Raw genomic sequence first — 13,905 nt, forward strand, 5'->3', positions numbered from 1 at the left:
ATTGCTCAATTCTTATGATTATTCCTAGGAAGTTAGTAGATACTAGTAAGCCTATTACTGACTAATAAGCTGTGGCCAGTGGCAAACGCCATACATAGACATTATTTGTGGTGGAGGTAAACTTAGTAAGAAACGTTAGTCAGTTTAACTGTATCAATGTCATTGACCGAATGGCCAATTAACTATTAAAAGGGCCAGTGGCAAAAGGGAATTTTGTGCCGGACCGTGTAAGGAAAGCCAGCTAAGAAGCGAAGTACTCATTGTGAATTATTCCGTATTGACGAAAACTTCGCTGGCTAAAACCTTAACCTGAAATTGCATACGGTTATATTGCGACTGTTTTTGGCATGGAAAAGTTCCTCTTCAGTCTTGCTAGAAATTGCTCAATTCTTATGATTATTCCTAAGAAGTTAGTAGATACCAGTAAGCCTATTACTGACTAATAAGATGTTCAAACGGCCAGAGGCAAAGGCTAACAGCTTTCAGATAGAAAAATCAAAGGACAAGTTACGTGAAACTGACATTATCCATTTTCAATCATAATGGTGAGTGGACCTTTTGTTTTCATCTACAGCTTGCTTTTTGTTGCCATCTCGTTCATATAATTTTGAATACAATGTGTAAAATAAAATCAACTTTAGATCGCTTGTTGTGTGGTAAAAAAATAAGTAATGATGTTGCAATAGGAAGTACTGGGTACATGGAATTATCTTGAGGTACATTATTTTTATTGTTGCATGCTGGACATTGAATACTGCACTTTTTTTTTCTCTGATAACATACACTCTGTGGTCTTGAAACAATGTGAGTAGTTGTGTGGTTACATTTATTCCACCATTATTTGAGTAGCTGTTTGTTTTGGTTTTATTATTTCTCATGTCAATCTAAGCTTGTGAAAACGTGAAGTAGGGTGTGCACGAAAATATGCGACAAATCGCATCCCGTGTTGATTCTGTAAGGGACACTGCATTTTATTTTTCAATACGGGATGATTCCGTATTATACGGGACTGGAGGCAACCCTACTAACGTGTGTCTGCATGTTTTCACTCTCTTCTTGTACTTGATTGACTAATTAGGTTACTAATTGGTTAGTTTCTATCCTCACCTGGTTGCGTAGGTGTGAACTGGGAACCAATTTATGGGAAAAACCAAAAACTCGCAGACACACGGCCCTCCGTGGAATGGTTTGGACACCCCTGTTCTGGCTGATCTTGTTACTGACTACAAAACCCCTGCCAGTAGGAGGCCAAGTGAAGACTTGCTGGACTAACTAAAGAAGCTGATTGATGAAAAAGAGGCAGCATCTTTGCACAGAAAGTGCTCAATGACAGACACCCCTGGGCAAGCAACCCACCTCCATTAGAATGAACCCTGATGCCCTTCGAGACATGGACTGGAGCCGTGATGCCCTAAAGAGAGCGTATTTGTGCTCCCCAGATCAGAGCCCGGATGAAGATGACAGCATGATGTGTTCGAACAACAAGGGCAGACGGACAGACACTGTTCAAAACTTGTCTCTAGTTCAAATCGTTCCACAGCTGCTACGCTTACTACTGCTCCCACAACTGCAGCAGGGAGGACTGGGACATTCACAAAGAGAGCTGTCGGTATGGCCGGATCAGTAGCGTGTGCTGCCATATCATCAAGCACTGCCGAGAGACGGTCGAGGTCCACAAAGCCATCTCGCGCACTGCCAAAGTAGGCTTCCTTTCCAAAGGAAGGAGAATGCTCTTCCTGGGATTCCCAAATCTGAGGTTGTCCAGTAGCTTCCTACAGTACAGCTTGGAAAGCCTTCAGATGTCTCCAACTTACCTGTCCCTACGTGAGCTAGAAGGCTTCAAAGACAACCTATGGGACAACCTAAGGAGATCCAGGAGACAGGCAGGGACTATGACCCAAAATGTGTTCTCTTGAATGTATCCATTGCTGTCGGGGAACAAATGCCAGATGGACCCTTGCCAAGGAATCAAGCCCCAAATGTCAGGAAATATGCCAAGGTGGCTCTCACCTCCTACAGCCCAGAGAAGAGTAAGGTCCGCAAGAAAGACAGTGACATGGAGACGCTGATGCTCACGCCACCCCCTGGGATGGCTGACATCAAAGAAGAAGAGAAGGGCAGGAAGGCCAGGGAGATCTGCTTCATCAATATACAGTGCAAGCTGCGATTTCAAGGGGCTTTTCTACACCATGAATATCTAAAGGTATATCAGCAACTCTGCGAGTTTGTGGAAAGTAACAGGAGGTTCACCCCCACAACCATCTATCCCATTGACAAGAGGTCTGGTAAACAGTTCATATGCATGATCATGGCTGCTTCTGAAACTAGAACACAGGACTGGGTATGCATCTTCTCTATGACATAATTTAAGTGCACCTTTTTGTTGTTTATATATATATATAGATATACATTCACCTAAAGGATTATTAGGAACACCATACTAATACTGTGTTTGACCCCCTTTCGCCTTCAGAACTGCCTTAATTCTACGTGGCATTGATTCAACAAGGTGCTGAAAGCATTCTTTAGAAATGTTGGCCCATATTGATAGGATAGCATCTTGCAGTTGATGGAGATTTGTGGGATGCACATCCAGGGCACGAAGCTCCCGTTCCACCACATCCCAAAGATGCTCTATTGGGTTGAAATCTGGTGACTGTGGGGGCCAGTACAGTGAACTCATTGTCATGTTCAAGAAACCAATTTGAAATGATTCGAGCTTTGTGACATGGTGCATTATCCTGCTGGAAGTAGCCATCAGAGGATGGGTACATGGTGGTCATAAAGGGATGGACATGGTCAGAAACAATGCTCAGGTAGGCCGTGGCATTTAAACGATGCCCAATTGGCACTAAGTGTGCCTAAAGTGTGCCAAGAAAACATCCCCCACACCATTACACCACCACCAGCACAGTGGTAACAAGGCATGATGGATCCATGTTCTCATTCTGTTTACGCCAAATTCTGACTCTACTATCTGAATGTCTCAACAGAAATCGAGACTCATCAGACCAGGCAACATTCCTCCAGTCTTCAACTGTTCAATTTTGGTGAGCTTGTGCAAACTGTAGCCTCTTTTTGCTATTTGTAGTGGATATGAGTGGTACCCGTCAAGGTTGTGCGTGTTGTGGCTTCACAAATGCTTTGCTGCATACCTCGGTTGTAACAAGTGGTTATTATTATTATTATTATTATTTCAGTCAAAGTTGCTCTTCTATCAGCTTGAATCAGTCGGCCCATTCTCCTCAGACCTCTAGCATCAACAAGGCATTTTTGCCCACAGGACTGACGCATACTGGATGTTTTTCCCTTTTCCCACCATTCTTTGTAAATATATATATATATATATATATGTGTGTGTGTGTGTGTGTATAGAAATACATATTTATACATATCTATATATCAAGCCTATTTATTCTACATATATTATTTATTATTAAAAAGAGATATATTCATCTCAGTGTGGTTAGTGTAAATCACTGGATTATTGCCAGATTTGAATACGAGTATATTAGGCTATATAATTCATTTAGGTAATTCACCAGTTAGTAAACTGTATTCACAAAATGTATCATTCATTTTATTTTCTATTACATTACTCTGATTTATAATTGTTGGAATATTTTATTTATTTAAAAAATTTCTCATATGGAAAAATACCCCCAGAAATGCATAGCTCTTTCCCTTGACCAAGTATAAAGTGACTATTTTTTCATATCTGATTGAAATGGCAAATCATGCAGAAAATATTTAACAGATTATTTTCATAGTTACTCAAATAGGAAAATGCTAATGGTTGATTTTCACATTCTTATAAAACTGTTATTTTTGCTTGATAAAATAAGATACAAATACCATGTATAATATATATTATAATATATTATCCAGTGTCTACTCTTTCTTTAAAAAAAGAAAGAGTAGACATTTTAGAGTGGCCTTTTATTGTGGCCAGCCTAAGGCACACCTGTGCAATAATCATGCTGTCTAATCAGCATCTTGATATGCCACACCTGTGAGGTGGATGGATTATCTCAGCAAAGGAGAAGTGCTCACTAACACAGATTTAGAAAGATTTGTGAACAATATTTGAGAGAAATATGCCTTTTGTGTACATTCTTAGATCTTTGAGTTCAGCTCATGATAAATGGGAGCAAAAACAAAAGTGTTGCATTTATAATTTTGTTCAGTGTATCTTGTTCCTGGATTAACTAGACAAAAAAGCATTACTATTTATAAATTCTAGAGTTTATTTTAAACCAATTTTCAGTATCTATTGCTCTTTTGAGCTCTGTTATCTGTCAGCATCAGGTTTACATGGAGTTACATGCCATAGCTCAACACTTTCTGACAAAGTACTTTTGTTTATAGCCTGTAGCACATATATTGTATACTGGTTTGGATGTACAGATGCAATGAGAACTGACTCCATGTATTTCTCATTTATTTTCCTCTTGCTTTATCACTAACTTGAGGATGACCATATTCTGCTTGATTTGATCTTTTAAGATGGTTGAGAACTACACTATAAAATATGATATTTTACATTGTGTCAGCTATTCAAGTTTAAACAAGGAAATGAAGAAACCTCACATTAACAATGTTTAGAACATGTTGTTTGTGGTATTTTTTCTACTTCCATTGTATGTATGTGAGTTTATTCTATTTATAAACAATATCTAATAAATGGAATGGGAACACTGGGCAAAGCGCTCTGCTTTTTAGGTTGAAATACAACCACCAGAGATTCTTGTGGAGAACGATATCACAAAATGCAATTTGTATGCTCCTGTGTGCTTGGACAAGCATGTGTGTGTGCTTCAGTCATGATAAAATAAACAAACAGCTCCTTTAAGCTTCATCCCTCACCAGCCAGCAGCAGGCCAAGCAAACCAGCCGCCACTTAACCTGTGCACTGGGTATCCCTGCTAGCCAGCTCCCCTGCAAAGCCAGGAAAAGAGAGGGCTAAGTATATGGTCACTGGGAGTCAGTTAAAAACCCAAGTGGAGGGTAAAGCTAAGAGCAGCCTGGCAGGGGGCACTGGTCTCCACTCATTAGTTCATGAAAGGAAGTGGCACCCGCAGGCTCACTGGTGGACATTGGCTGTGTCGGCGGGGCCTTAACATACTCGCCCAGAAAATGGGTCGTGAGGGATGCCCGAGAGTATCTGGGGCTGAAAGAGAAGGATTTTTAATTTATTGACACTCAGAAGAAGCCTGTTCAGTGCATTCGAAACTCCTGGAGTAAGTGGATTGGTCTCAGTCTTTTCATGAGCTCATATCCAGCATTTTAAGTTTTGGCCTAAGCGGAAAAATGACAGACCTACTGTATTGTAGCCCTAGAACAGTTTGAGATCAATTTCTGAGATGTTTCATGTGTGATGTGCTAGGAAGACCACATAGGAGAGAAACATTCATGCCACTCCCCTGACCCTGGTCACCCACGGTTACAGAAGCTCTCCACCAGAAGGTGTAGGGCAGGTGGTGGGTAGGCTACTGGTCAGTGATTAACAGAAAGAAATCACAACACCTGAACAGGTTCCTTCGCTGTGCAGTGGCTCTCCATAATGGGCCAACTGTCACACAAACATGTCACTGTTAACTAAACACCTACACAAGAGCATGCAAAGCTCTGCTCATCAAGAAATGTAATAAGGCCTGAGGGTGTGTGGTATTATGGCCAATATACCATGGCAAAGAACTGTGTCCCGACCAGACTAAAATCAGCTCTTAGCGGTGGTATATTGGCCATTTACCATACAACCTCATGCCTTATAGTTTAAGTATATACCACCCTCTCTCATCACAACAATTCCCAACAGATTTGGGAGAGTTGAAGATCACGGCAAGCTTTCCATAACTCCCCTGATTTGTTGAGTTTTGTCAATAGGTTTGGCGAGCCAACTTAGTTGCTGGGGTGATACTTGGGAAAAAAACTGAATGATATGGACAGACAGGAGGAAAATTTGGAAGGGAAGATTTGACCTGTAGAATAGCCGTTCAGTGTGGATTTCTTTGTCCAGGTTCTGATCTCATCTCTTAACACATATGGACCCAGAACCTAATCGAGCATCTGACCAAATCCTTAAACAAGGTTAGGCTAGAATCACTTTAAAAAAATTCCAGTCCAACTTTAAACCTGGCCTCATGCTGGCTGAATTGGGTTGAAATAAGTAAAAGGCTCTATTTCTCTGGGTTTAGCCTTGTTAAGGGGCTGGTTTAAGAGACTTGAATCTAATCTAATCTGGAATGTTTTTCTGCAGCTTTTTCCACTTCCTCTGAGAATTTGGAATGTGTACATGGCTGTCCAATCCTATAGCACATAGCCACTACATTTAAATAAATAATAATCTAGAATAGGCTACATCCAGCCATGTAATAACTGCCATAATTCACGAAAGACAAAGCTCCCTTATGCCGGCCATTGACAAATCCCTTCCTAGGTTTAATCTACAGTATGTTTCTCTTTGCTGACTTTTGTTCCATCAGAAGGATCTAAAACATCCTTACCGTTCGCTCTGACAATTGTAATCATATGTGGGAAACCCGTGCACGTCTGATAGATTTCGAAATTCATCTTTCCCGCCACTCATGCACACGCGTAGTTCGTTTATCGGTCAAAGAGATGTTGCCGTTCGTTGGACTTCGTTTTAAATCAGTCAATCAATCAATCAATCGAAATTATGTTAAAAAGCACTTTTTACATCAGCATTTGACACAAAGTGCTTTAACAGATACAAAGCCTGATGACCCGAAGAGGAACCGCAACAATGCTATTACTTTTATTCGCATGATCAAAATAGCTTCCCGCGGGTTTTATCATAGGCCTAGTTGTAGAAAATGTCACTGTTATTTGGGCCACAAGCTTAACTATTTGATAATTTGTTCTTTTCGAGCGCTTTGATTTTTATTTTAAAAAATTTGTTCAATATATTTCTGCGGAATTTGCGTTATTATTATTTTGAAGACATTTTTACACTTCACTGGAATGAAGAAATAGTAGCCTATTGGGTAAAAGAGCAGTGGTTAGTATTTGAACACCTGCTACAGCGGTCTCGTGTGCTGTCCAGCGTCAGTGATGTAGACCTTTGTAGCAACGAGGCCACCTTAAATCTATTCGCGTGTGATAAATATATACTGACTACGTCGAAGAACATTCTTTTTTTATTTTTTCTATTTACTTTTCTCCCTTAATTTCATTGCAGTGTATGTGGTTATATTGCCATCAAGTGTCGAATACACAGACATACAAGCGACATATGAGAAAAAGTAAAAAAATAAATAAAATACAGAATATATTAGGGAATCAATTGAATGTATTACACCGAAGCGCGGGGATGATCCGATTATTACGTAAACGTCGTTCTCCAGTCAGTTAATGTGATTGCATTGATGCAACAATGTAAAAGACCTATAAATGAAAGTGCTTTCAGCAGAGCGGTTCATAACCAAACTGAACATTTGTCTGCTGCACCACCGACTTTAAGATTGGGCCTGGTCTGGAAGGTGAACTGACATACGAGTTTACCTTCCAGACCCTGGTAAGTAGAAGACCACCCTGATTCTGTTTTTTTCAGCACATAATCTTAAAAAAAATTGTCTGACAACCCAGTTTGCCTCCCTCAGGGCCATCCAGCACTGGCTGGTAAATGGACGTATCATCAGGGCCCCAAGAGTGCGTTGCTTCTGACCCCTGAAATCTACAATGCAACATTTTACACTACCGACTTTAAGACTGGGTCTGGTCTGGAAGGTCAACTTGCGTACAAGTTGACCTTCCAGACCCTGGTAAGTAGAATACCACCCTGATCCTGGGTTTTCTTCAGCACACACTCTTATAGCTAAATTAGTTTTTTTCAGTTAATTAATGGGAAGGGAAAATGTATAACATTCGCTGCAAAGACCCAATTTTGTTCTCTGAGTAATTTGGACCCAAACTAAAATCGGTTTAGCTTCAGCATAACATTTGAAGTCCATCCACCTCTATATCTCTTTCAGTAATGTCTAAAAGTAAAAGGCTTCTTGCTGTTGGGTATTATACCAAATCTTCAGATGAAGAGTCCTGCTCAAGTGTCATCCGTTCTGCTAACTCCTGCTAATGTATGTGTTCTCTGAGTGTTGTGTAGCTGCAGCAACAGGTGACCACCATCCGTAACCAGCTTCATCCTGCTCCCAGAGTAGTGATACCCACACCTGATACACAAATACCAATAAGCCATGGAAAAACCAACAAAGGTATCTCGATTCATTTGTTTGCTCATATGGGACATATTTCTCTGTTGACTGTTGAGTGTTTATACAATCGTGTTCATGTTATTTTTTTAAGGTGCCGCACAAAATTGATTTTTTCAACTGTGTCTCTCTCTTTCTGTGTAGGGCGTGCCTAATGTCAGAGATGAACGCTGCTCGGAACACTAAATCAAATGCTGACAACCTAGAGGACACACTGGAGACGTGCATGTGAAAGCTGCCAGATAGTGGTAGGGACAGAGGCATCTTTTGGGGCTTTCATGTGTCTGAAGAAACCTGTCTCTCTCTCTGCCTCGTCTTTCTCTCTCAGAATCCCACTGCAGTGTATTCCTATGCTGATCTCGGTGTCCTCGGCAAAAGGGGTCATCTGTATTACACCTGTGGATGACACTTCCGGGTTCATGGCAAGACTGCTTCCAATGGGGTGTATCAGCTATCTGCCTCAAGTTGTGTGTGTGCGTGTCTGTGTGTGTGTATATGTATACTTGTGAGCACCATGACCAATCAGCAAAAATCAAGAAACTGGGACATTTTGGTGGTCCTATTCTGCAATTTGGAAACATCAATGATAATGTGTGTTGACCAAAATATTGAACTTTTTTTTTATGTATTGTAGATATACACTCACCTAAAGGATTATTAGGAACACCATACTAATACTGTGTTTGACCCCCTTTCACCTTCAGAACTGCCTTAATTATACGTGGCATTGATTCAACAAGGTGCTGAAAGCATTCTTTAGAAATGTTGGCCCATATTGATAGGATAACATCTTGCAGTTGATGGAGATTTGTGGGATGCACATCCAGCGCACGAAGCTCCCGTTCCACCACATCCCAAAGATGCTCTATTGGGTTGAGATCTGGTGACTGTGTTGGCCATTTCAGTACAGTGAACTCATTGTCATGTTCAAGAAACCAATTTGAAATGATTCAAGCTTTGTGACGTGCATTATCCTGCCGGAAGTAGCCATCAGAAGATGAGTACATGGTGTTCATAAAGGGATGGACATGGTCAGAAACAATGCTCAGGTAGGCCGTGGCATTTAAACGATGTCCAATTGGCAGTAAGGGGCCTAAAGTCTGCCAAGAAAAGCCCCACACCATTACACCACCACCAGCACAGTGGTAACAAGGCATGATGGATCCATGTTCTCATTCTGTTTACGCCAAATTCTGACTCTACCATCTGAATGTCTCAACAGAAATCGAGACTCATCAGACCAGGCAACATTCTTACAGTCTTCAACTGTCCAATTTTGGTGAGCTTGTGCAAACTGTAGCCTCTTTTTCCTATTTGTAGTGGAGATGGTACCCGGTAGGGTCTTCTGCTGTTGTAGCCCATCCGCCTCAAGGTTGTGCGTGTTGTGGCTTCACAAATGCTTTGCTGCATACCTCGGTTGTAACGAGTGGTTATTTCAGTCAAAGTTGCTCTTCTATCAGCTTGAATCAGTCGGCCCATTCTCCTCTGACTTCTAGCATCAACAAGGCATTTTCGCCCACAGGACTGCCGCATACTGGATGTTTTTCCCTTTTCACACCATTCTTTGTAAACCCTAGAAATGGTTGTGCGTGAAAATCCCAGTAACTGAGCAGATTGTGAAATACTCAGACCAGCCCGTCTGGCACCAACAACCATGCCACGCTCAAAACTGCTTAAATCACCTTCCTTTCCCATTCTGACATTCAGTTTGGAGTTCAGGAGATTGTCTTGACCAGGACCACACCCCTAAATGCATTGAAGCAACTGCCATGTGATTAGTTGATTAGATAATTGCATTAATGAGAAATTGAACAGGTGTTCCTAATAATCCTTTAGGTGAGTCTATTTATATATCTAATGGCTTAAGATTATTCTTAAACTTTCTTATCCGGTGCAGCCAGAAGAGGACTGGCCCCTCAGAGTCTGGTTCCTCTCTAGGTTTCTTCCAAGGTTTTTGACCCTACTTGGGAGTTTTTCCTAGCCACTGAGCACAATGTATTGTTATTGCTTGCTCTTTGGGGTTTCTATGCTGGGTATCTGTGCATTTTGTGATAACAGACAATATAAAAATGGCTTTATAAAATAAAGTTTGTTGCTTGTTTGCATGCAAAGTTGTTTTTCCTTCATTCAAAATCTCTATAGTGGAATTGGGTGTGATGTGTCCTGGTGGATATTGGATTCTGAGTGGAATTGCACAAAATGATTCTTTAGGTCTATAGTACACAATTCTGAAAGATGAAACTTATTATTTTCCATTGTGATTAAATGGAACCCGTAAGAAGCATCAATAAAATGCAAATTAATTACTTTAAAATCACACAATGTGATTTTCTGGATTATTATTTTTGATTCTGTCACTCACAGTTGAAGAGTACATATAATAGAAATTCTACATGCTTTGTAAGTGGGAAAATCTGCAAAATCGGCACTTGTTCTCCCCACTGTACATAAAACCAACATGTTAGCTGCTGGTCCCAGGTTTCATGAATTGAGGTGACACCATATGGAAACAAACTGCTTATGTTTTATTGACTGATTTTCTTATGAACTGTACCTCAGTAAAATATATATTTTATGTAGTTCATTTTAATCAAGTATACTGACCCAGCGGCATGGAGGGCATTGCCCCCCAGTGAGAATGCTTTCCCCCAATTTTTTTTTGGGATAATATGCTTCCTACTATTGTACTTACTGTAGGGAATGTAGGCTGGCTCTCTTGCCTTCATCTGCAAAAGCGATGGAAGATGTGCTTTACATCACTAAGCTACAAAGAATGTGTAACTACTGTAGTCACTAAAATCTTTCGAATTGAATAGACAGTCAATTCAATTGGATCTTTTATGAATAGTCCTGGATCTCAAATTGACAAAAAAAATAAATAAATACAAATAAATAGCACCTGATCTATTCATCTATATTCCGATCGCGCATTATGACAATGTAAACGTGTAGGCCGTTTGCATGTACATCGATATTTTCCGCATGTACATTCAAAATCCTGTAATTTCTGTCCCGGCCCTAAGCCCAGAATGTATTGTGATCCTCTGGTGCCCGCCCATGGAAATCAAAGGCCTGTCTAACATGTTTGTTCTAGCACCTGCAAGTATAGGATGTTAATCCATCTGCCTCAATTCTAAAGCACTTTGGGTCAACTCCTGTTGTTTTTAAATGTGCAAAATAAATAAAAGTGACTTGACTTTTCACCAAGTGGGATATTGGTTACATTTCTCTCACACATACACACACAGCTCAAGCACGTGGAGTGGATCGCTCTTCTGCCTACAGGACTGGCAACTTGTGTATCTAAGTGAATCGCACTTCTAAATGTTACTGTGCGTCTTAATCTCTGTAACCAAGGCAATGATGATGTTGAATGACAGACAGCACGCCTGTCGTTCTGATTTTCTACTAGCTTTATGTCTCATGAAACTCCTTTGGTTTTATTATCCCTCATGTCAATCCAAGCTTGTGAAAAAAGCATGCATTAGAGAAAGATGAGCACAAAAATACAGGACAAATCGCGTATAATTCACACAATATCTACATTTGCAGAGCTGCAGTAGTGAGCCAACCAATGGCGCAAACTAAAACAGTATTACAGCGCTACGCTTGGTCCCCCTCAATAATTGCTTTTGAAAAAATGTAATGCAATTGTCCCCTCCAAAGTTGATATCAGATTTTTGTCCCTGGTTAGATTGGTGCGATGTTCTCCTGTATTAACGTTATTAACTTAGCTAAAGCTATATTTTCAACAAGATAGGTTTAGCTAGCCTCACTAACGTTAGCTAGGCCATTGGAGTTTGTTGCATCGGTGCAGACGAAAACAGATTACATGTAGACATGAGTGCAAATGCAATATATATATATATGCGGTTAGCGCATCTAACGGAACTGCAACTATCTGGCATTTTAAAGTATAAATAGTAAAAGTTCTGGAGTCAATTTGTTTTGCCCGCCAAGTGGGCGTTCCCATATGCAGTGACGTCACGTGAAAACTATCCATAGTCACGTTCGCCACCGTGAAAACAGTATGTAATTTGCATTAGCTCTTTCAGCTCTGCTCACCAAAAAGAGCTGGCTCTTTTGGCTCCCAAATGGCTCTTCAAAAAAAAGGTTTTGTATTTTTCGAAGTCAAACGGTTTGCTATAGTTTTACTGTGATTGGTGTTAAAACTATTGTAATTAAATTAAAAAATGAAATCATATACACTACCTTAATCACAGTGGATTTAACATGCATTGGTTTGTTGTGAAATAGAATGCTATAAAACGTTTCAGTTTAAAGTATAACCTTTTAATGTAAATGAACAAAGTGCATATAAATCTAACTTTTCAAAACGAATACAATCTGAACAGCATAATTCAAATGCTTTTGGAACTGTGAACTGTGTGACCGGGTGTCCCATAGAAAGGATAGACATTTTTGAGAGGCAAGTTGGTCATTAGAAAGCATTTCTTGAAATATTTGCACTGTATGGTCATTTTATGCATATTTTATTACATTCTACTGTATGCACAACATGCACTCATTCAGGCTTATTTATCTATAAGAATAAAATAGACCACTGATTCATAACAAACCCATCAGTGAAAATGAGTGTCGGTGAGTGAACTTGTTCTTTCCTCCATGTTTTTCGACAGTGTGTAATTGGTTATGGAAGCATTTTGCCCAGCTATTTTTTTTCTTCTTTGAATTAGTGAACTCTATTCGTTTAAATCGTTTGATTATTGGTAAATATTTGTATAAATAGATTTGGCTCTTCTGACATGCGAGCCGGCTCCCAACGTTCACCTACAAGAGCCGGCTCTTAGAGCAGACTCATTCGCAAACGACCCATCACTAATTTGCATGCTAGACTAATACACAGATTTTATTCACAAAATTCCTGGTACTTGTATGAATTTGACTGTTACAGCTCATGCTTTGTCTTTGGACAGACTGACCATGTTGTTGGTTGGTAGTGCTGAGTAAATGTTTTATTAAAGGGGAGAAATGTATGATTTTTACTGTACTACTAGCATGAATACAAGCAAAATGACCAGTAGACAACAAATTAATGTTTGAAATTAAAAAAAATTCTACTTAACTGTTGTGTGATTGAGATATTCCTCATTTAAACTTTCTTGCAGGTCCATCTACCAGTTTGTCTATGACTTGTAGACAATTGCAGTCAGGGCTGTTTTAATGCATAGGCTTACCAGGACTGTAGCCCAGGGAGCACCACGCAAAAACACTACATTGCATGCTCAGCCTGAATATGGTGTGGAAATTTGATTTGAGAGTATACAATTACTGCTAAGCGCAGTAAATTAGTGTGAAAGCAAATCTTTTTTCCACAATAAAAGCATTAATCATGGGCAAAACTCTGCAGGTTTCAGTACTCACAAATTCACCAGCGCTTGCGCATGGAAGTATACTCTCACACACACATCCATTCCACTCTGTATCTACTCATTCCACTCTATGTGGACAGCAGAAATATACTACTGGAATTGGTGAAAATTTTTAGCAGCTTGCCTGCTTTGAAACCCCCCCCACTGATTTCACAAATCTCTTTCATGTGTGCAAAAATATGAGAACCCCTGCATTCAGCACCTCCGTAAACAACAATAACTTGGAGTAAGCATCTCCTATAGCCACTAATCAGTCTCAGATCTTTGAGGGATTTTTTTCCCAC

At 40.0% G+C, this 13,905-nt stretch overlaps 1 long non-coding RNA gene across 2 annotated transcripts; it reads left to right on the plus strand.

Moving 5' to 3' along the window:
• Window positions 1-7,435: 7,435 nt before the first annotated feature.
• Window positions 7,436-8,910, plus strand: LOC109615755. 2 transcript variants are annotated; one of them, XR_002196748.2, is made up of 3 exons: window positions 7,436-8,231; window positions 8,373-8,476; window positions 8,557-8,910. It is a non-coding gene; the product is annotated as an uncharacterized LOC109615755 (long non-coding RNA). The 2 variants fall into 2 exon arrangements; XR_002196749.2 differs by having other exon boundaries at window positions 7,436-7,537; window positions 7,623-8,231; window positions 8,373-8,910.
• The last annotated feature ends 4,995 nt before the right edge of the window (window positions 8,911-13,905 follow it).

The sequence above is a fragment of the Esox lucius genome, chromosome 1, assembly GCF_011004845.1.
Source record: "Esox lucius isolate fEsoLuc1 chromosome 1, fEsoLuc1.pri, whole genome shotgun sequence".
Classification (NCBI taxonomy): domain Eukaryota; kingdom Metazoa; phylum Chordata; class Actinopteri; order Esociformes; family Esocidae; genus Esox; species Esox lucius.